This window comes from Sminthopsis crassicaudata, chromosome 3, assembly GCF_048593235.1.
Source record: "Sminthopsis crassicaudata isolate SCR6 chromosome 3, ASM4859323v1, whole genome shotgun sequence".
Taxonomy (NCBI): Eukaryota; Metazoa; Chordata; class Mammalia; order Dasyuromorphia; family Dasyuridae; genus Sminthopsis; species Sminthopsis crassicaudata.
The window spans coordinates 34,717,025-34,741,219 of record NC_133619.1 but is presented as its reverse complement, the minus strand read 5'-3'; the positions used below and the strand labels follow the sequence as shown (position 1 = coordinate 34,741,219).

Here is a 24,195-nt window from a genome sequence, read left to right as displayed (position 1 = left end):
TTGATTGTTTACAAATTGATCTAGAACCTCACAAATGATTTAATTATGTGATTTATTGATTATATACAAACAGATTTGATGTATAAAAGATATGGAGGATTATATGTACCCTATCTCACTGCCACTTCTTGTCGCAATTCATCTAGTTCTGGTCCTGAGAGTCAGTCCACCAAGAGAGAGCAGCCTTGCCTAAAACCCTCCAGACAAGGATGACTCAAACATGAGAGTAAAAATACATTTTTGGACATAGCACATGCGTGAATTTGATTTGTTTAATTATGCATATTTGGTACAAGAGTTGTGTTTTTCTTTTTTACTGGGGAGGATCTGGGAAGTAAAGGGGAGCTAGCAATAGGGTTGATCAAAAAGAAGAGGAGTATTAAATTTCAAATTCAGAGAAAAAAGACTGAGGAAGTTTAGAAGGAAACAAACAAGCAAGATGACTCAGAACATAATGTTAAATGTAATATTTAAAGCCAATGGTACTTAATAAAGCTTTGCATTTTCACATATAAATGCTCTTTTTCTGTATGAGAATGTTCTATTTTTAAAGTAATTATTAAATTGAGAATAAGCTTAGTCAAACCAATGAAAATTTACTAATCTTGTGCATCAGATACTGTGGTGAATAAATACTGAGGAAACAAATAAGAACCAAAAAAACAAAACAAAACAAAATCCTGCTCTCAAGATGTTTACATTCTAATAGGGAAGACAACACATAAAAAGAACCCGAGAGGTGGAGGGAGAAGGTGCCCATTTTAGAGAATAGTGAAGAAAGGACTCCAAAAGTCAAAAGGGAAGCTTAGGAAGGAATAAAGAAGTAGGAATGTTATTGGGTTGGGTTTTTTCTTAATACATTTAATGAATACAAGTGCAATACTTGGGTCATCCACATGTTTTCAACTTTAATTGCTACATGATCAGTCCATTTTGTTTGATTTACATATGATCAAATAAACATATACAACAACAGCAACATTATTAAAAGAACAATTTTGAAAGACTTGAAAACTCTGCATAATACAATGATAAGCCACTGTTCAAGAGGACTGAAGCTTGCCTCCAATCTTTTGACAGAAACATTGATGTAGACTCAAGATACAGAATGAAGTGTACTTTTATGGAGAGAGTTAATTTTTTTTAATTTTTTTGTTTGATTATTCACATTTGTTATGTCAGCTTCCTTTTTCTTTTTTTTATCATTGTTGTTCAGTTGGGATGTGGAAGATGAAAGAGAGAAAAAAATAAATATTTGTTAACTTAAAAAATTATATTTAAAATAAATTAAAAATCTGTTTTTTTGTGACAGATCACCTTGAGATCACTGACAGTGTTAGGCAATTTTCCAAATTCATTTCAATCCAGTCTGCTGTTCCATTTGTAGTGGCTCAAGATCTCTTTGCAATATTCATTTCATTTTGCCTGCAAGGAATGGGGCTTAGACTGAAGAAAGGAGGAGAAAAAGAAATGCCCTAATAGTAGGAGGGAAGGGAAAATAAACGAGAAGGTAACCAGACTAAGGGAGACAGAGACAGAAGGATGGTGGATAGACTCAAAGAGTCTCACCACATCTAGCCAGCCTTTGGCCATCCCCCTTGCTCCACAAATGAAGAATTCATCATTCAGAGATTTCTGCCAGGAACAAGAGAGCTAAGTCTGGGAGGAAAAAACCCAATGTCCAGGAGAACAAGTTCACATTGGATCCCAAGTCTACACCCTGTCCTGGAAGAGGTGCCTATTTTAAAGTTCCTATCCTGTTCCTAATTCTTCACCCTTGCCCTGTATTGACCACGTCTCTTCCTACTCAAAGGAGAAGCAGCCATGGAAAGGAAATGAGCAGAACCGTGCCTTTCCAAAAACTCCTGGGTTTCCAAGAAGCTTATGTAATATCTCAAGGCTACTGGGGTCTGGGAAAGGCTGTGGGAATTCAGGGAGCAGTAAAAGAAATAAATGAATGAATAAAGAAATGCATGAATAAATAAATTATTATGCATTACTATTAATACATTGTTATCATATATTGTTTATTTGCTTTTATTGATTCTCTTTCAAGAGTAAAGCACTATATGTGGTTAAATTTTTGTCTTGTTATTATAAAAATGTTCATTATGAGAAAGTTAAAGGTGAATAGGAGTCAACATAAGTTGACCTTAGTTTAAGTTTAACATGAGTAACATAAGTTTAGGGAAAAGGCACAGTTTGCTTTTTAAACTACAATAACCTAAACTCACTAGAAGAAAAGTCAGTACTATTCTAGAGAGAAAGAGAACTGAAGGAAAGAACAAAGCTTCCTTGAAACCATCGAAGCTCAATATTTCTCCAACACTTTTACCCAGTGATGTTGAAATGTATAAATCCCATAAATGTCCCACTAGTGTTGAGGAACCCAGGCTCTCAGAGTGTCCCATGGTGGATAAATATGAACTAATGGCTTAAGTGAACAGACTGTCCATCAAACTTCATGCCTAATTTTCAGGGATCCGTCCTTGGTCCTGTCCTATTTGACATTTTTTTTTAATCCATAGCTTGATATTGATGGTTGGCCTTCCTGGATCCATGATTATAAGCAATAGTTCTAGATGACACCTTGTCAAGTTTTCATGGAACATGAAACTGGGAGGTAAGGGACACACATTGGAGATGGAATCAGTATCCAGAAAGATCTCAACATGGTAATGCTGTGGACCAAATCCAGTAAGATAATATTTAATAGAAGTAGATGTAAGGTTATTTCACTCAAATCCAAAAGAAATCGGCTTCATGAGTAGAGTGGTCTAACCAGGACAGAGTACTTTGCACCTACCTCCTTCATTCTGAACACCACATCTCTCTTGATTGGGTATTGGGTTTTGGTTGCCCTTTCATACTGTTAAAATTATGAGCTTGCAGTCCACTTACACAGCACCTTTTTCACCAGAACTGTCATTTAGCCACAAAATTCCCCATCTTGTGCTTGGGATATCTTCTATTAAACTTGGCTCAAGAACTCTTGGCTAATTCCTTGGAGCACCTAATGCTTACCTAAGCATCTGACGGTCCCTTTCAGGACCCGTGAGCCACTGAAAGTTATTTTCCCCATAACCTATATGCCAAGGATATTCTAAAATAGTGCTGACTTCAAAAAAAAAAGACAAAAGTCTACTTTTAATGAAAAAGAGCCCTACATCTGACAATGCATCCAAGTGTTTGGTTCAGAAAATATGGTCACCAGATCTATAGAGGGCAGGAGAGTTCTTCCTGAAATCAATTCAGATTCTCCAGCTGGAAGAGGGAAAGGAAGCATAACTACACTAAGATAAGCTCTCAGCCAAAGTCCCAGGGAAATAATGAGCTTTAATTATGGCCTCCAGTTGTAACTTGTGTGGAAGATCCAATTCGGTGGAAATGTGGCCATTGAAACCACCAATCTTTGCATGAAGCTAGAGGTCCATATTAAGATTCTTCTCTTTTTAGGAAACAGCATGATATAGGGAAAGAACCACAGCCCTGATATCAAAGTTCTAGCTCAAACACTTTGTGAACTTGGACAATTCCTTAGACCTCCCTGGGCCTCGGTTTGCTGTGTGTAAAATAAAGGGATTAGACTAGATGGTCTCTATCGAAAGTCCCTTTCAGTTCTAAATCTATGACCTTCTCTAGTGTCAAGTTTAGTTACAGAACTCCCAAAGAATGAGACACCAAAGTGGAACTAGCCCCAGATTCTCAGATATTCAAAGCATATTATTGGCACAGCAATTCCCAGTGCTGACCTTGAATGCTTTCCAAGCCTTATTACGTGCACTTTTCATGCTTATTTCTAGCATAGGGGTTCTATATAAGAACAGCTTCAACTAGACATGGTGCACATTCCTAGTCTCCGCTGTTAGTGAGCTGAGGTTGGTAGATTGCTTGACTCTGGAGTTCTGAGCTATAGGAAGGATTCTTAAAACAGTGTGAGAAAAACAAAAAGGGAAGTTTGCGCTGATGATGTTGTACACAAACAGACTCCTCAGTTTAAATTCTACCTTCTCCAGGAAGCCTTTCTGGACCCTACTACTTTACTTCCAGTTGCTAGTGCCTTTCTTTGTTAGCTATCTTAAGTCTGTTGTATACATCTCTTGTATATAGTTATTTATTCAGTAAGCACATTCTGCCCTGAGGTCACTATCCCAGAGTCAGACTGCTGCATCTAATCTGAGTTTTAGAGGTAAGGAGGGATTTAAATTGTCCCTTTTCTATTGCCATCAAGCTGGATCCTCATCATGTTAGCCACCATCAACTGGAGATCCGTTTAATCACTTAATACTAATTAGATTTTACAGAGCATCATCATACCAACAAAAACGCAATTGTTCCCCTTCCCAATACCATGGGAACACCTTCCCCACTACTACTTCAATTTCTGAAGAGAGTGGGCTCAGACTGAGCACAGCGTCGGTCCTACCGGGTCCAAATCCAAGGCAACATCACTGTTGGATGATCCCCCACTGAGCTGCTCTGCCTGGGTGGGGTCCAGGAAGCCGAAGGTCACTCTTTGCTTCTTGAGATGTTGATGCTGGATTGGCTACAAAATCTGGCATGAACTCACACTTCTCATCACCTTTCAAAACTCACAAAGTCCATATGTCAGATTAATCTCCATCTCCTAAAAGATCCAATGGTGACTCAAAGGAGAAAGGCATGGGACACAGAGGACCCAAGGGGCTCGGAGCACTCTCTCTCAGCAAACCAAGAGCAGAGATCCACAAGAAAGGATCTGTTTAAAGCCATTGGAAGATTCCCTCGGTTCTAATTCTACATTTGCAGCCAATCAAAGAAGTTGCCATTCACCAGACCAGAACCAGTTATAAAATGCCTACAAATAGTCTTTTCAAAACATTTCTATTACACTTATCATGGATGCTCCTAGAAGCAGAGTCCCCCGCCTCTCTCACGTGGGAATTATCAAAGAACTCAATCCAGGAGTTCTCAAACTGCGGCCCGCGGGGTTATGGCAAATGGGCCGAGGGGCGGAGACAGAGGGTGAGCTTTTGTTTTACTATAGTCCGGCCCCCAACAATCTGAGGGACAGGGAACTGGCCCCTATTTAAAAAGTGAGGAGCACTGCCTTAATCCATCTATTCTGTTATATGTACTATGCTATCTCCTTATTTGAATGTAAATTCTTGGAGGGTAGGGAGTGGGTTTCTATTTTTTTGCTTCTGTTTTTGTTTTTGGTCCCTTCTTTCTATACAGCTTAACATAGGAGTTACCACGTAGAAAGGACTTAATGCTGGCTGATTACTGAATGAACTCGTTCTAAGGGTCAATTTCTTTGAATTTTTTGAAGTTTTGTTTTGTTTTGCCATTTCTATTTTCTGCAGCTAATCCAGACTCAAGCACTTACTCTTTGGGCCTAATTTAATCAATGCCTGCCTCAGTTTTCTTATCTGTAAAATGAGTCTAATGATAGCCCCTGCCTCCCAGCACTGTTGTGACAACCAGTGAGATATTTGTAAAGTGCTCTTCAAACAATTCTTATACTATTATCATTAGCATGAAACATCATTATTGTCAGTACTATCACTCATTGAACAGAGGCTCACAATCTGGGCTGGCCGGCCCCAGGCAGCTGAAAGGGGAGGAGAGATTTTCCCAGGTGCGGCGCATGGCATGTTAATTTCAGGAAGTAACCAAGCCGACCTCCTCTAATAGTGAATGGTTGGTCAGCAAATATTTACCGAAGGCCTACTATGCGCTAAGGGCTGAGACACAGAGTGGTTCAACGTCCCTTAGCAGGCAAAGAAAGAGCAGCCCGAGTACTTTTTGAGACACTTGGGTAGGAAAAACAAGAAGAAACCTCCTCCTTGGGTGTCTGTCTCATCAACTGTATTTGAAAAGACTTAGGAAAGTAGTTTGGAACTTGGCTGTGGGTAAACAACAGAAAGTGAAGGGATAGTGACCCCAAGGAGTCGGCCTCCTAGTCAGCCCCATCTCGCCACTCTTCAAGCTGTTTTTGTGCTAGAAAATCCAGAAGACTCCAAGGATCCAAGGGAACTCATCCTTGGGTGAAAATAAATAAAGAAATTTTCAGATGAAACCGCAATGGGGAGATCTGGAGTCAGCTCTTGTGTTTTACTGTTTAAAAGTCTGCTCTTTGCGAATCTAAAGGGCAAAAACATCATAATATATACTATTAATTAATACACATTTAGGCCATTAAAAGGTAATGTGAAAAATCAAGCAGGGGAAAAACTCTAAAATATAGATGAGCATTCTAAAGATAAATAAAGGGAAGGAACTGTCCAAAGCATCCCGGGCATCGTGGACCCCGACGGAGGGCAGAGTGATTTACCTCCCTGGGATTCTGAAACATCTCTTCTAAAACCCCACCCCACCCCCACCCCACCCCCATCCCCGCCCCCGGCCTTTTTTTTTTTTTTTTCTTGTTGCAAACCTGCATTAGGCCATAAATGTTGACATTTTTAGGTCTGTCTTCGGTGACACAAAGGCACCAAGAGGGAGTCACCTGGTGCCCCAGGAGGAGACCTCATCCATCACCCCAGCAACGGTTCCATTACATCACACACACACTCACACTCACTCACTCACTCACACTCACAGACACACACACTCACAGACACACACTCACTCACAGATTCACATGCACACTCACACACTCACTCACACTCACAGACTCACTCACACACTCACACTCAGACACACACTCACACACTCATACACACACACACAGATACACACACTCATACACTCACACACACTCACATACACATTCACACACTCATACACACACACACTCACAGACACACACACTCATACACTCACACACTCACATACACATTCACACACACTCATACACACACTCACACACTCATACACAAACACACTCACACAAATACACACACACTCACTCACACTCACAGACACTCACTCACACTCACACACACTCACACACACACAGACACACACTCACACACACACACTCACATACACATTCACACACACTCATACACACACTCACACACTCACATACACATTCACACACACTCATACACACACTCACACACTCACACACACTCATACACAAACACTCACAAAAATACACACACACTCACATACACATTCACACACACACTCACAGACACACACACTCATACACAAACACACTCACACATACACACACTCACTCACTCACACTCACAGATACACACTCACACACTCACAGACACATACACATTCACACACACAGACACACACTCACACACACACACATACACATTCACACACACACACACACACATACACATTCACACACACAGACACACTCACACACACACTCACATACACATTCACACACTCATACACACACTCACACACTCACATACACATTCACACACACACTCATACACACACTCACACACTCACACACACTCATACACAAACACTCACAAAAATACACACACACTCACACTCACACACACTCACATACACATTCACACACACTCACAGACACACACACTCATACACAAACACACTCACACATACACACACTCACTCACTCACACTCACAGATACACTCACACACTCACAGACACATACACATTCACACACACAGACACACACTCACACACACACACATACACATTCACACACACAGACACACACTCTCACACACATACACATACACATTCACACACACAGACACACTCTCACACACACACACACATACACATTCACACACACAGACACACACTCACACACACATACACATTCACACACACAGACACACACTCACACACACACATACACTCACACACACACACAAATGCACACACTCACACTCACACACACTCACACACACACATACACTCACACACACTCACACACAAATGCACACACTCACACTCAGACACACTCACACACACATACACTCACACACACTCATGCACAAATACACACACACATTCACACAAATGCACACACTCACACACACTCATACACAAATGCACACACTCACACACACTCACAGTCACCAGCCTTCAATTGCCAAGCCCAGGCTCCTGGACGACGGGGGGAGGAGAGCATCAGTTCTTCGGGGCCACCTCCGGAGGCTTCTTAGTCACCGTCGGTCGGAGATAACGTGTACGCTCAGCTAAGGGCCCGGCCGCGGCCTCGCCGGGATTCTGCCGCGCTCCTCTTAGGCGGCGGACGGCCGCAGTGCTCCTCTCTTAGAAGATGCTCGGCCCTTTGGAAAGTAGCAGTGTAATAATACACAAACCACTGATGATGTCAGCGTGTTATTGACTTTCCAAGTCTGAATGACTGAGCAAAGGGGAGGGGGGGGAGGGTGGAATCCATCTAAGGCAGACGGCGGTGACCGGCCGAGCGAAAATGAGTGCTCCTGGGGAGGGGAGGGCTAGGCGGGGGAGGGGCGGGCTCCCCGCCGCGCCGCCTGCGCCGCCTCTGCTGCGGGGGCTGGGGCGGAGGAGCAGGGGGGAAGGGGAGACGCCGGCGGAGATGGATGCGGCCCGGTGGGGCCCGGGGCTCCGGCGTCCCGGGGCTTGTTTATGTTGTGTCAAAAACTCTTCCCGCTGAAATAGGCGACGCCCGCCCGGCTCGGGAGCCGGAGGAGCCCCGGCCATGTGGCGGGGCCGGCCTGGGAGCGGGGGCTCCGGCTGTTCTGCTCTGGCCCGGCGTGCGGCCCGTGTGCGTGCGTGTGTACGTGCAGGCCGCCCGCGCAGGACGGGGAGAGCGCGGGCCCGGGACACCCTCCTCCCCACTCGCGGCACGGGGGGCGGGGGGAGGGAGCGTGTGGCCGAGCGCGGCTCCGGGACTCGCCCCGGAGCCCGAGCGCGCAGTCCGGGCGGGGCGGAGGCGCCCGTCCCTGCCCTTGGCCTTGGGCAATGTCATCCTCCCGGCGCTGTCTGACCCGGGCCGTAGTCTCCGTTTCGGAATCCGGACCCGGAAAGAGCCCACGTTATCTAGGTCAAAGGTGCCTCACTTGGGAACCCAGAACGTGTGTGTTTTTAAGAACTGTATTTCCACATAAAAAGTTTCCTTTCTAGTTTATTTTGTATTCTGGGATTTCGTCAGGGAGGCGGAACAGACAGACAGACCGAGACTGAGGAGTCTGGGCCGGGCCGGGCCGGCCCCTTCGCTTTTCCGAGGAGAAACTGAGAGCGCCTGTAGTTAGGGATGGAGGCCGTCGCGGAAGCGCCCGTTGGCGGCCCTTAAGCTGTGGAGTAAAATGCAGGCCTTGATAAATGAGGAGGAAAATTGGGGAGCAAAGGGTCACGGAGGCCTTCCGGGGCCGGGTGCCAGAATCTGCGCTTTCTACTGATTAGCTCAAAGGACACATGTTAACTGCCGGGCGCTCTGCTGGCAGGCCCACGTGGCGTTCGGGGGGGAGGGGGAGGTGACGGCTCCAGAGCCACAACCAGGGCTGGGCAGCTAAGTGGGAGTTTGGGATTAAGAGTCCCGGCGCCCACATCTGGTCATCCCAGAGAGGGGTCTCCCGGTGTCTTCTGGGCCTCTCTGCTTTAGACAGAATGTGTGTCCCGGGGTGCTCACAAACCCCCCTCCCCCACCCGGCAGAAACTGCCGCTCTGAGGGCACATTTCCTGTTCCGGTTCTAAAACCGAGAGTTGAGACTCTGAGGTTCCTATTCCCGGCAATTCAGGTTTATTTGAATGAGTAGTCGACCCCAAACCATTTCTTTAACATCAAGCTCTGCGCCAGGTGCTGGGGAGTACAAAGACAAAGCCTTTGAGGCGGCCCTGCTCTCAAAAAGCTTCCACTCTAAGGGGAGATGCTTCTTTATGAGAATAACAACTCATTTTGCCCTAGCATAACATTTACAAAGCACCAGCTTCACAACCCCTCCCCCACACCCCACTAAATAATTACCACGGGCCACGCGGAATTCGAACCCGGATCTGCTAGTGCCTTCCCTTTCCGGACAACTTTCCATCCGCTTTGCATATAGAATAAATTAGTTACAAGTCCTCCCCACACAGACTCCTCGAAGCGAGGCACTGGTTTGCCTTTCTTTGTATTCCCCAAGCTGTGCGCGGTGCCCTTGATAAATGCTTCTCCACTTGCCTAAGGCTAGGATACATTCCAGTTTACCACAAAGTGTCTCATAAAACAGAAGGAATCACCAAAGCCTCTAAATTGTTTTGAATAAAAATCTGAGAAAAAAAAAAAAAAGTCAAGCCTCATAAATTCCAGTGAGTTTTATTTCCATAGGAAAAGAAGAGATAAACAGTATTCTGTATCCATAGGACAATGAGCCAGCATTTAGTAGGCTGCATTTATAATATTGGACAGTCTAAGATCCTGGGAGCTAGCAAGCCTGGTAGTAGAGGAAGGGGGATGCTGACCCATGTTTGAGTAAGGGGCGGGGGGGACAATGTGCTGCCGGACACACTTTTAAGTATAATTGCATTATTAACACTTTCTACCTCACTTTCTTAAGCCTCTACAATCAACAAAACTATAAATCAAGCCCTGATTTGCAGATTAGCTCCCTAAATCACTTCAGCATAGCCCTGATATAGGATCCAAGGATAGCTTTTCATAATAATGTTTTAGATGCTCAGGATTACAAAGGAAGCCAATATTTTTTCAAATTCACAGAAGTCAGATTGTTTAAAATTGATTTAGCCCAACCCCCCATTTTATAAAGTAGGTCACTCGGTCCCAGGGAGAGACTAAGGGATTTAGTCATCATCACACAGCTAGTTAAATGTCACACCTGGGATTCTAACCCAGATTTTCTGACCTTAGTTCCAGTGCCCTTTTCCCTACAGCACGATGGAGGGAATGTCCTTATTTTTTAAATTATTCATAATTTCTCCCAAAGTTTGTTTCTCCCAATGAGTCACTTTCAATCAGCTTCCATTTGTGTGTGTCAGGGAGTCTGCCTCAAAATCAGGCCAGAGTTTGGATCCAGAGAAAACAGGCTTGTGGGCAGGGCTCAATGAAGCAAAATTGCAAAACGGGGAAAGGCTTGAGATGTCCCCCCACACACACACTCCCCGGCCCCCAGGAGTATCTGCATTTCATTGAGTTTTCTTACCCTCAAGATGGAAAAACTTTCCTTCAATATCCTATAGAATAAGGGGCCTTTGAACCCGGACAACAAGGTAGAAAGGGACTGAAATCGCAATCAGAAAGGCAGGATTGTTGATCCTTGGGCCTAGAAGAGCTTAAGGAAGACAATTACTACTCTAAGGCTGCTGGGTGGTAAACAATCAATCCATCATCCATCCACCCACGTGCATTTGCTGTGCACTTTTCAATACAATAGGAAACAAAAACAGAAATGAAAGTCTCCGTCCTCAAGGAGCTTACTTTCTAAAGAGGGAAATGCACAATAATGAACCGAAGCTGGGCGTCTTAACCTTTGACAGATTCCACTCGGCCCAGCTCTTTAGTTATTCTGTGCATAATGCCCTCCGAGCACGGTCCCAGGGATCAAATGAGGTCTCTGTAAACCACCTGACACACAGTAGATCGTCTACAAAAACGTATTGCCCTCCTGTTTCCTCCAAAACGGCAATAATAACATTGATACAGCATACAACTATTACTTCATCTGACCCCTACAGCAATCTGAGGGGATACTATTTTCACCATTTTACAGATGAGGAAATGAGAGCTTTCCCGAGTCCACCACCCTATTCGTGACAAGAAGATGCTTCTCCTTTTATGTATACATAGCTGTCAAATATGTGCCAGATAAATATAAGGTAGGGTGGAGCAGAGACTTTAGAAGCTTGGGACATTAGAAAAGACTCCATGGAGGAGAAGGCATTGGAGCTGAGTTCTTAAGGAGAGAAAGCATTAGAGAGGAAGGAGACATCCCTAGACAGCAGATGAAGGCAAGAAGAGCCCAGTTTTCTGTTGCTGTTTCCCTTCGGAAGGAGCAGGAAGAGGGGCAAGCTGTGCATTTAGAAGGAGGAAGAGGAAGAAATGAGGGTGGCAGCTGTCTCTGGCAGAGCAGTTCAGCTCTGTTACCTGAGTAACTTTTCCCCTCATGCATTGTCTGCCTGTTCTGTGTGTATTCCCGCATCTTACTCATTGGACTGAACTATAATCTGCTTGAAGATATTAAGTACAGAATAACCAAAGAGCTCAGTGATGAATCATGAACCACATGATCAGTGACAGCAACAACCTTGACAAAAATCTTCTGAGCCCTTCCTTGTTCCACTGATCCTGCCAAAGTCAAAGGAACCTTATGTTTAGTAGTCATGGGACTCGAATATAATCCTTCAAACCCATCACACAGATGGGTTAACCATACTCACTGGTCTGTTTGAATTATTAATTTAAAGGAAGAGAGAGACTCTCCATCCTGGAAAGCATCATAGTACAATGGAAAGAGTCAGTGATCTTAGGTTCAGATCCTGTGTGAGCTTGGACAAGTCATTTGACCTGTTCCTAAGTTAATGAGTAAAATGATTCAGTTGGACTAGATTTCTGCCCCTTCTAAGGTAATGCTCTACTCATATTATGTGGATCAGAAAATTAGTACAATTTATTTTTCAGGAAATAACCAGTGAATCGTTAATAGAAATCAGAATTAAAACATAAGCTCTGATCACAGTTTTCTTCTCTGAGACCTCATGGCATGCACGTGTTCTTAAATTTTTAAAGTTTAAGGGATCATTTTGCAGTTGAACTTGACCTTAAAAATATTTTCAGAAGTGATCGAGACTCTCCATTATGCAATTTGAGCACATCTGGTACTCTCCGTGCAAACAACAAAACAGGCACAAATGCATTCACCCAGGTACTTTCCCCAGCTCCTTCTATACATGGTCAGGAAGAGTGTGAAGTGAACCACAATAGAAAGCAGGCAAGCTTATGAGAGTATTTTGATGGTGGCTAGGAGATCCCCTACAGTTTCCCACTGTCTAAATCCTTTGCATAGCTCTAAAAAAGGAGCTTTTTTTGAATCACAAAGCACCCCCTAGTCCTCACATCTCACCTCCTTAGCTCATGCAGAGGAGCCAGCTCAAGTGCATTTCACCAAATCCTCCAATGTTGGGGCTAGAAGGGACTTCCAAGAGACTGAGTTCAGTCAGCTCACTTTAAGGAAGAACTAATTCCCAAATATTTTGAATGGATTTTTTTCTCTCTTTCTTCCTCTTGAGTCTTGTCGATACAGAGAAAGCTTGCTGCTATATATTAACTTATTTTATATCTGAGTCTTTGCTGAAATTATTCATTGCTTCAAGTCATTTTTATTGGAATCATTTGGGGTCTCTATAGAAAACCATCTGGTATTTGATAAAATACAAAGTTTTGTTTCCCCTTTGTCTAAGTTTATTCTTTCAATTCTTTCTTCTCTTCTTATTGTTAGAGCTAGCATTTCTAACACTGTTAGATAATGATGATGCTATCACATGTCTTTGCTTTACTTCTGAAAATATTAGGAAGCTTCTCACCATAACATAGAAGTCTGGCTCTAGGTTTTAAATAAATACTAACCATACAAAAGAAAGACATTTATTTCAATGTTTTGAAAGATGTATATGTCCATGTGTTTTGTTTTGTTTGACAGAAATGAGTGTTAGATTTTGCCAAAAAACATTGGGAGCATCCCTTGATATGACCATGTTGTTTTTATCATTTTTGTCATTTACATGGTTTTTCATGTTTATAATTCAAAAAAGGCTTCCTCTGTAAGGTAGCACCTGAGCTGAGCCTTTAAGGAAACCATGAATGTTAAGAAGCAGAGGTAAAAAGGAAGAGTTTTCCAAATATAGGGAGTATTTACAAAGGTATAGGATTAAAAGGAAGAATGTTAAGTTTGTTTTGAGTGTAGAGGGCATAAAAGGAATTAAGATGACATTTCTGGGAAAAAGTAGGAGTTAAATTTGAAATTTCTTTCCTTTCTTCTCTTTTCAAATTTAAAATAAGACCAAATAAAGTAGGATTTCCACATATATAGAAAAGGGGGGGGATTATGTTCAAAATGAATTTTTTTATTATGTAATACCAGTTTTCTTAGAGACACTTTTTAAAAATTATACTTTTTTTCAATTATAAATCCAATTTTCTCTCAGTTCCAAAACTTGCTACAATGGAAATGGGGGAAAAAAAAAAAAAAGCAAATCCCTTGTAATGAATATACATAGTCAAGCAAAATACCTTCTCCCACTGGTTACATCCAAAAAATATGTCTCAGTCTACACCTGAATCTATCACTTCTCTCTTAGCAAGTGGGTAGTCTATTTCATCGTGAGTCTTCTGGAATTGTTGTTGATCATTGCATTGATCAGAGTCTTTAAGCTTTTAAAGGTTTTGTTTTTATGGTGTTATGATGGAGAAAAATATTCTCCAGGTTATGTTCACTTCATTCTGTATCTATTCATACATGTCTTCCCAAGTTTGTCTGAAACTCTTCATTTCATCAGTTCCTACATCTCAGTGTTATTCTATTATAATCATAGACCATAATTTTCTTTTGCCATTTCCCGACTGATAGATACCCTTTTAGTTTTCAATCTTTTGCCACCACAAAATATTTAACTGTTATAAATTTGCTGCTATTAATAATTGTAACAACAAAGGTTCTTTTTGTCTCTTTGGGGTATTGATCTAATGGTGGTATCACTAGGTAAAAATTTGGGTAACATATTTTCAAATTACTTTCCAGAATGTCTGGATCGATTCAGAGATCCAACAATAGTAGATTATTGTATCTATTCTCTATGTATTTCCTTATACATTTGCCATTTTCATTTCTTTGATCAACTTTACTAATCTAATAAATGTGAGGTAGAGTCTCAGAATAACTTAAATTGTATATCTCTACTTTGGTTCCAATTTCCTACAAATGCTGATAAATTAATATTGGCAGACACATTAACATAATATATGTGTGTATATTATATATATATATATGTATATTTGTATATGCATAGATATATGCTGTTTAGTTATTTCAGTCACAGCTGACTCTCTGTGACCTCATTTGGGGTTTTCTTGGCAAAAATATTGGAGTAGTTGCCATTTCCTTCTCCAGAAATCTGGAACACTTTTTTTATATGGCTGTTGAAAACTTGAATTTATTGTTCTGAAAAATGACCAGTTATATTCTTTCACCATTTATCAATTGAGAAATTGTTCTTATTTGTAGAGATTTGAATCAAATCCATCTTGGAAATGAAGCCCATATTAGATAAATTTAATGCAAAGATAACCTCCCTTTCTGTTAGCTACATCTTTTCTAATTTTAGATAAATTGGTTTTGTTTATGTAAAAAAAAAAAAAAATGTTGTGTGTGATCAAAACTGTCCATTGTATCTTCTGTGATACTCTATGTCCTTTGATCACAAATTCTTCTCCTAACCATGGATATGGAAAGCATTTTCTTCCTTAATCTTCTAATTTGTTTATGGTATCATTTTCTTGGCATCCAGTGTAAAATGATGGCTTATACCTAATTTCTGCCAGATTACTTTCCAGTTTCCCCAGCAGTCTTCTTAACCAGTGCCAAATCATTTTGATGATTTGTGCTTTGTAGGACAAGTTGAAGTCTGTTACTGCTAGCCACTACTAGCCTCTTCCTTTCGTCTTTCCTTTTTCATCATTTCCTCTGAAATTTTTTATATTTTCTTCCTCCAGATGAATTTATTATTTTTTTCTAAGCAATTCTTTGATTTTTGATTTGTATGGCACTGAATAAATTAATTTTAGTAGTATTCTCATTTCTATTATTTATAGTTTATTTTGATGCCCTCGATCCACAGACAATTATTTCTTCCATTATAAAGAAGACTTCAAATACCCTTCTGAAGAGTTTATCTGTTTTCTTTGAAGACAATGGGGGACCACTGAAGAAATTTAAGCAGAAGCATAATAGGATAAAATTTGTGCTTTAGGAAGATTATTTTGGCAGAAAACCCAGAATATTCATGTAAATGTTTGAAAACCCTAAGAGATTATTGTACTACAGTAAGTTCCCTTCTAGCTGTACCTACCAATAACATACATAGATCTAAGAACAATTCCAGAGCCTTAATCATTACTTGTAAAGTAATGAGATTCTTGAAGAAGAAAGGTTGTTGCGCCATGATAGTAGTAGCATATAATACCATATAGCCACCAATGTAAGGGACACTGAAGAAGAGACTCTGTCATGGGGTAGCTTTAGAGTGCCTTCTAAGAAGAAATAACTTTAGTAAAAATGGTTTTAATTTATATATATATATATATATATATATATATATATATATATATATATATATATATATATATATATATATATAAAATGTTGAATCTCTACTATAGTCCAACCTAAGGAGATGTGTTCTTATGCTATGACTCTGGGTACGTAAAAGGTATGTCAGCAAAGAATGACCTTGTTTCTGGTGCTTCCAAACAGGGAAGACTTGAGGTCAGGCCCAGTAATAAATTCTGCATGTTCTCAGGACCAGCCTGGCTGGGACTGGAGATATTTATATCTAGATGAGCAGATCATAAATTTCTCAGCCACAACAATTCTTAAATACACTCTACTAAATTAAAAAGAGATTGAAATTTGTGTTGATGGAGATGATAAATACCCCAAGAAAAATGAAAAATGGTTTCTGAAATAAAAACTTTATAATCATCCACCAGAACATTTAAGCAAAAAACCCCAAAAAACCCATAAAACTCAAAACTTTAAACAAAATGAAATTCAAAGTTCTGGGTAATTCTAAAGTCTGAAAGTTTAAATAAGGATCTGGGGTGGGGAAAAGGCAGTAGAATTATGGTGATTTTTAAGTGGGGTTTCGGCATTTTGCTTGGGATAAAGATTTTCCTGCACTACATTAATATCTTGAATGCATATACAGGGACCAGAATTAGGAACCAGGAACCTTTATCTGTGAAGGTCTAGAAAAAGAACTATATTTGAACTATATTAAAGATTTCCCAAAGAGAACTCTTAGTGGGGAGAAAATGAACAAAAGAAATATGATATTCAAAAGTTGTCTCCAAAATTGAACCTTATCTGTATAAGCCCAGGACTTGGAGCACTGTCCCGTGGGTTACATCCAGAATGTCCAGGAACCCTTTTAGCATTTTTTTCTATGTGTTCTGCTGCATGGAGGAGATTAATTTCTTAAAGAGCAAAACTGCCACTGGCAACAGCTTACCATTTAGCTGAAGCTAATATGTTACAATGTCTTACTAATGCCTTGGCTTTTTTTATTTTTTTTTAAAATCACTCTAATTTTCTAATGCACCGCCTCACCCCATTAAACTCTCCTTTAGAACAAAGTAAAACATTTATGCAGAATAGGAAAACAAAATGACCATGTCTGGCTGAAATGTTACTTTCTTTCCCCATAATCCTTTACTGAAAGAAGGGAATGGAGCTCCATCATCTCTTTTTTAAACTAAGCTAAAATGAAGCTGATATCAATGGCCTTTTAACACGGCTTTCATTTATATTACTGTTTTTGTTTGTTTGTTTGTTTGTTTGTTTGAGGCTGGGGTTAAATGACTTGTCCAGGGTCACACAGGTACATTTATATTACTGTGATTATTGCGTGTCTTCTTCTCCTGGTTTGACTGACTTTTCTCTGAATCAATTCATCTTGTCTTCCCATGGTTCTGAGAAAGTTTCATAGCTATCATTTCACAGAGTGCAAATAAATTGCCTTCCATTCATATCCCATAATTCATTTCCCAATTGGTGAGTGCTCACTTTGATTCCGATTTTCTACAAATGCTGCCAAACACATTAAATATAATATGTATGTGCAAATATATATATATATATATATATATATATGTGTATATATATACATATATATGTATATATATACACATATATATATATATATGTTGTTTAGTTATTTCAGTCATGTCTGACTTTCTATGACTCCATTTGGGTTTTTTGGGGGCAAAAATACTGGAAAACGCCATTTCCTTCTCCAGAAAGGAATTGAAATAAACAGGGTTAAGTGACTTGCCCAAGCCCACACAGATAGTCTTGGGGGTAGGGAAGAAGAGGATAGATTAGGACTCAGAACAATGAATCTTCCTGACTCCAGACCCATATGGTACCTAGGTCCCTCTCTCTCTCTCTCTCTCTCTCTCTCTCTCTCTCACACACACACACACACACACACACACACACACACAGAGGTGCATGCAATGCATGTACGTATACATGTGCACAAATGTGTACATATATAAGCATGCATGTATGGTATATGTGCTGTGTGTATACATGTATGTTTATATATATATAGCCTCAAGCACTTATCAGTATAAGAGCCTACCAAAAAAGTATTTATTATATACCTAGCATTAAAGAAGTGAAAATGAAATAGATCTGTCCTCAGAGAACTTTCATTCAAAGGTAGGAAATAATATGAACAGGGATAAACATGTGTAAAATATATACAAAATACAAACAGAAGAATTTTTGTGGGGAAAACTCCAGCAGCTGCAGGGCATCAGGGAATGATTTGTGTAGAGAGTAGTTCTAATAAAGTTGGGCAGGCACTTATAATATTAACAAACCCATTCAGACACACAATAAAAAGCATATAATTAAGTGTCTAACGGGCAGATGCCATGCTGACCTCTGAGTTGAGAAGACTTGAATATCCAGTGCTTGATAGTCATTTGACCCTGGATTCCGACATCTCAGAGTTTTATTTTCTACCTCTTTAAGATGGGGATAACAATACCTAGAGCTTTCTGCTTCCTGGGCTATTAAAAGATTCTAGTGAAGATCATGTACAGAGAGTGCTTTTGTAGACCTATTTCTAAATGTGATGATGATGATGATGATGATCTGCTTGTAATTGGGAAGTGGATCGTGGTTGATCATGGTACCAAAAGTGAGCAAAAGTAAGTATTATTTTTTTTAAGCAATCAGGAGGATCTATCATCACTTAACAGTTTCTAATAAGAATCAGAGAGTCATAAACAACTGATAATTGTGTCCTTATTTATCAGCAGGAACATCTTCCTGTGAGTTTATGACAGAGGTACGTTTCAAGACTAACGCTCTGGTGTTGGGCATCTTTTATGTCACATTACTATTGTAATTTCAAACTTGTTTGCCAGCTCTGAGCCACTTAGAAACTCTCCTTCACAAGCTGGGGGAGAGAGAGCAGCAGCATCTTCATTTAATTCCACTGCGCGGTAATCTGATGGCTGGATGTACTTCATGGCTTCTCGGAGGTCTAGGTGGGGAATGAAATCAATCACCGTACCTACATTACAGGGAAAATGCTGTTGGTGTCAATTACCTAAGCTCTGTGAATGGAACTCTTCCAATTTCCTGTTAAATCAGTAATGTTACCAATCTCACTCTATTATTTTAAATAGGGTTGTGACTGCCGTTGCTAGGAGCTGGAGGAGTACAGACAAATGTGCATATATAATTAGTCCCACTAACTAATGGCAAGTTGAATGTGTTCACACATGGGTCTTGGGGTTTCACCTTGTTGCCTAGAAAAGCAATGGGTCTTTTTCTGCTTAGGGCTACACACACAATCTCTCTCCTTCCCTCTCCCCCTTCCTCTTTTTTCCTCCTCCTCTTCCTCTACTTCCTCCTCCTCTCTTCTCTTCTCTCTCTCTCTGTTTCTCTGTCTCTGTCCCTCTGTGTCTGTCTGATTCTATCTCTCACTCTGTCTCTATCTTCTCTCTCTCCTTCCCTCTCCTTCCTTCTCCTCTTCCTCTTTTTCTCTTTCTCCTCTCTTTTTCCTCTCCTTTCTTCTCTTCTTCTTTCTCTGTGTCTCTCTGTCTCTGCATGTGTATCTGTCTCTGTATCTCTGACTCTATTTCTGTCTATGTCTCTCTTTTTTTCTCTTTCTCTTCCTTCTCTTTCTTTCCCTCCTGACTCTCTCTTTCTCCCCATCCCCCATTCTTTCTTTTTTCTCCCCCACTCCCAAAGTAATTTTGGACATGGCAGATTCCAGGTGAATTATATGTACTGTGTGGGGACACACTGAGTTCCAACAATCACTCGGGTGCTGTGACCCAGAGTTAGAATAGCAAGAATTGTTCCCTTCACTGTAACCAACACACAACGCCCCTCCTCCACCAACTAGAACCACGTTTTCCTGAATCATAATTCCCAAGTCCAAATGTCATAAATGTAAGAGAAATACATGGTTGCAGGGCAAATGGACAGCCCTGGAGAGTTAAGCTCTTCAAGACCAGACTAACAAATAAGAGGTTTTTTCCACTGAACAGACTCCAGTGCCAGAGAAAAGTGGACAGTCAGAACAGAACTGTCAAGGCCTCCTTATCTTGTCTCTTTAGTCATAATAAATGCCTCCTGGTCCAATTCCTGCTTGTACTAGGAACCAGGGAATTGGAAGGGTGTTGCTTTTAATAGCATTTGGCTACCAGTTAACTTTCCACCCTCCAAAAATAACAGAACAGGCCACTCGTATCAGAAACAGGGTCACATTACAGGAATCATATTGGATTGGAACCAGGACTACAGCTGAAGTTCTGGAAAGAGGGGGACAAAAAGCCAAAGGGGTATCCAATATAGTGTCGCCTTGTTGGGTCACTCTGGGTTTGCAGACCTCATCCTTGTAACTAAATACCCTCTGTAGATTGGCAGCTTTGGTGGCACAATGTCAGGGTGGTTTTTTTTTTTTCCAACATTTCAATGAGGAGCAACACTCCATCCTTATCACAGGGACTAATAGATTCAGAGCTAGAAAGGACCTTATCGGTGATCTGTTCCAGTTCCCTCATTTAACAAATGATAAGTCTAATGCAAGGAGATTCTCAAGGTCACAGAGGAAGTATAAGAATAGGATTGAGATCATCCCACCCCATTTATCCCAAATACATTTACCAGGTAAGAACACATCTTGATTGAATCATTCAAATCAGAGATGGGGGAAAAGCCTAAACATAGATTAAGGCAAAAAGTCCTTGAATAAAGTGAATGTTGCCCCTGCTCAGTGTCCTGATTGATTAGCATACCTTAGAACCTTTCTGTGTGTCTGGCATCTAACCAGGAACTAGTTCAGAACTGGAAAGATTCAAGCAAGAGTCAAGGAGAAAATATTCCACCTAAACTCCTGAAAATTTGGTGGAAAAAGGGAAAGCAAAATTCCTGAGCTTAGTCTTCTTCATCTCCATGTCTTCTGCTTTACCTGCTTAAGCAAAGAGGCTCTCACGAACATCAGATATCATCAGGACTTCCCTCTTCCCATTGGCATCCTCTCAATATCAACCGATAGCAGCATCTACATCTGGAGCCAAGGAGAAATTAGACTCAGATTCAAGGAGTTACAAAGACCCCATCAGAAAAGCCAAACCAACTAAGGGGGACATCTGGCAGACTCCAGCCAAGGAACCTCCAGAGATGATTATTTACCACTTTATCATAGATGTTCTCTAAGCTTGAATCTACTTTCCCCTAGATCCTGTATGTAGTTGCTGAACAATGTATCACAGTCTTTTGGGGAGGAGGTGTATATTTTGAACCAACTATTCTTTACTATATCACTTTCATAAATTCCTTTTTCTAAAAAACTATCTGACTAGCTGATAATCAACCCAGAGTTTTGATGGATTGCACATCATTGGGAGCTTTTAAGTCATGTAGCATTGGAGAACATACTACTATCCTTCCCCCACATCTGCCTTCAAGGGTAGCTTAATCCCTGAGAAAACATAGTAGTTATGCTCTGGAGACTTGAATCAATCAGCATGAGTGGGGCTTGGAAGTCACCTCTGAGTAGACAATACACTTATTATACTCAGGGTACTACAGATACACAGATATAAATGAAATAGCTCCTGCCCTTAAGGAGCATACATTCTCTTGGAAACACATTGAGCTTCTAATCATCAAGTTCAAACTTATGAAATTAAGACTTTTTAGTGTCTGCCAGTGGGTTCCCAAAGATTTTTTGTTGTCATTCACCATTCATCACAAAGCTTTTCCCTCACCTAGGACCTTTGCTACAGGACTTTATGTGTGAGTTGGGAAGAAATCAGAACACTTAGGAGTCTTTCAGGAGCTAATAATGTATCTGGAATATAAATCTAACTAGATGTGGCATTTATATGGTGCAAAATAATCAATCAATCAGAAAGCACTTATTAAATGCCTATAGTGTGTAAAGCAAAGTCATCATGCTAGATGTAAAAGGTAAAAGGTTGCAGTTGAGTTGACTCTTGAAAGAAATTAGAGATTAGGCCGAGGTGAGGAGGGAAGTCATTCCAGACATGGAGAACTGCCAGTGCAAAGACATGGAGAAAAAAGAAAGAACATCAGGTAGGTCAATATGGGGACATGAGTGGTGAAAAGTAAAGTGTAAGAAAACTGAAAAGGAGGAAAGAAGAAAAGTGCTAAAGAGCTTTATCAGGAGCAAAGCAGAAATGTTTTATATTTGATTCTAGAGTCATTGCGTAGGGGGCTGAGATTTAGCTCTGTCTTAAAATAATCACTTAGGAAACTTTATAGAAAATGTATTGGGAAAGGGAGAGACTGGGGGAAAGAAGAATAATTAGAAGACTGTTGCAATAGCACGGGGAAAAGGTGGTGAGAACTTGAACCAGGTGGTGGGTGTGTGATTGAAGAGAAGGAAGAGAACATCTTAAGTGACATAAGAGATACAAAGGACACGAGTTGGCAATTGGTTGTATATGCAAAGCAAACAAAAATTAAGAATGGAGAATGGCAATGAAATTTCAAGCCTGTGTGACTGAAAAGATAGTAATCTAGTCAAAAGTAACAGGGAAATTCATAATTCTTAAGAGGGGGAAATTTGTAGGGGTAAAGGGAAGATAATTCATTTTATTTTGGACATTTTCAGTTTAAGATATCTGAGACATCAGTGCAAAATATCCAATAGATACTTTATAATGCAGAACTGGAACTCATAGAAGATACCAACCTAGGAATTCACTGGCTAAAAATGATCATTGAATTCATAGGAACTAAGTAGATCAATCTGAGAGAGAGAGAGTACATAGTGAAAAGGGAAGAATGGCCAAGATAGAGCTTTGGGACATATTCACAATGATTGAGCATGACATGGATGAGATTATACAAAGAAAATTGACATGGTTAGACATGTAGGGTGAGGAATAAATAAGATCAATATTACACAGGAAAAGATAATGACAAATGTTGGTAGGGATGTGAGAAAACTAGGACACTAATGCATTATTGGTGGAGTTGTGAAATGATCTAAACTTTCTGGAGAGCAATTTGGAACTATGTCAATGGACTATAAAACTATGCCTACCTTTTGATCCAACAGTGTCTCTACTGGGTCTTTATCCCAAAGAGATCATAAAAGAGGGGAAAGAACCCACATGAGCAAAAATTTTTGTAGGAGCCCTTTTTGTAGTGACAAGAAACTAAAAATCGAGTAAATGCCCATCAATTGGGGAATGCCTGTAAAAGTTATTGATAAGTGTATGTAATGGAACATTATTATTCTATAGGAAATGATGAGCAGGATGATTTCAGAAAAGCCTGGAAAGACATGAACTGATGCTAAATGAAGTGAGCAGAACCAGGAGAACATTGTACCCAGTAACAACAAGATTATGTGGGATGATCAATTGTGATGGATTTGGCTGTTTTCAACAATTAGTTGATTCAAGGCAAATCCAACAGACTTGTGATGGAAAGTGCCATCCACATCTAGGAAGAGAGAATTATGGAGACTGAATATGGATCAAAGCATAGTATTTTCACCTTTTTGTTGTTATTGTTTGTTTGCTTGGGTTTTTTTCCTTCCTCGTGTTCCTTCCCCTTTTGATCTGGGGTTTTTTTTTTTTTTTTTGTGCACAGCATGACAAATATGGCTAGAAGAACATATTAAACCTCTATTAGATTGCTTGCTGTCTTGGGGAGGGGAGAAATGGGAGAAAGAGGAAGAAAAAATTGGAATAAAAATTTTTTCATAGGTGAATGCTGAAAACTATGCATGTATTTGGAAAAATAAAATATTTAAAATTTAAAAACAATTTTTAAAAAAGATCTATGTTATAAAAAATCTCAATGAAAGAGTATCATCCGGGGAAAAAAAGGAAGGTCAATGGCATCAAATTTTGCAAAGAGTCAGAAAGAATAAAGATTATGAAGTGGTCATTTGAATTGTGAGCTGAGAGAAAAACATTGGGGGGGGGGAACAGTTTCAGATAAGCAGTGGGGTCAGCAGCCAGATTGCAGCGATTTTGTAGGAGAAAGGGAGACAA

At 40.4% G+C, this 24,195-nt stretch overlaps 1 long non-coding RNA gene across 1 annotated transcript; it reads right to left on the bottom strand.

The window, feature by feature from the left end:
• Positions 1-5,828: 5,828 nt before the first annotated feature.
• On the bottom strand, positions 5,829-10,191 carry LOC141560303 (uncharacterized). The gene is made up of 2 exons (XR_012487692.1): positions 8,010-10,191; positions 5,829-6,126 (listed from the first exon to the last, which is right to left on the bottom strand). It is a non-coding gene; the product is annotated as an uncharacterized LOC141560303 (long non-coding RNA).
• Between the last annotated feature and the right edge of the window lie 14,004 nt (positions 10,192-24,195).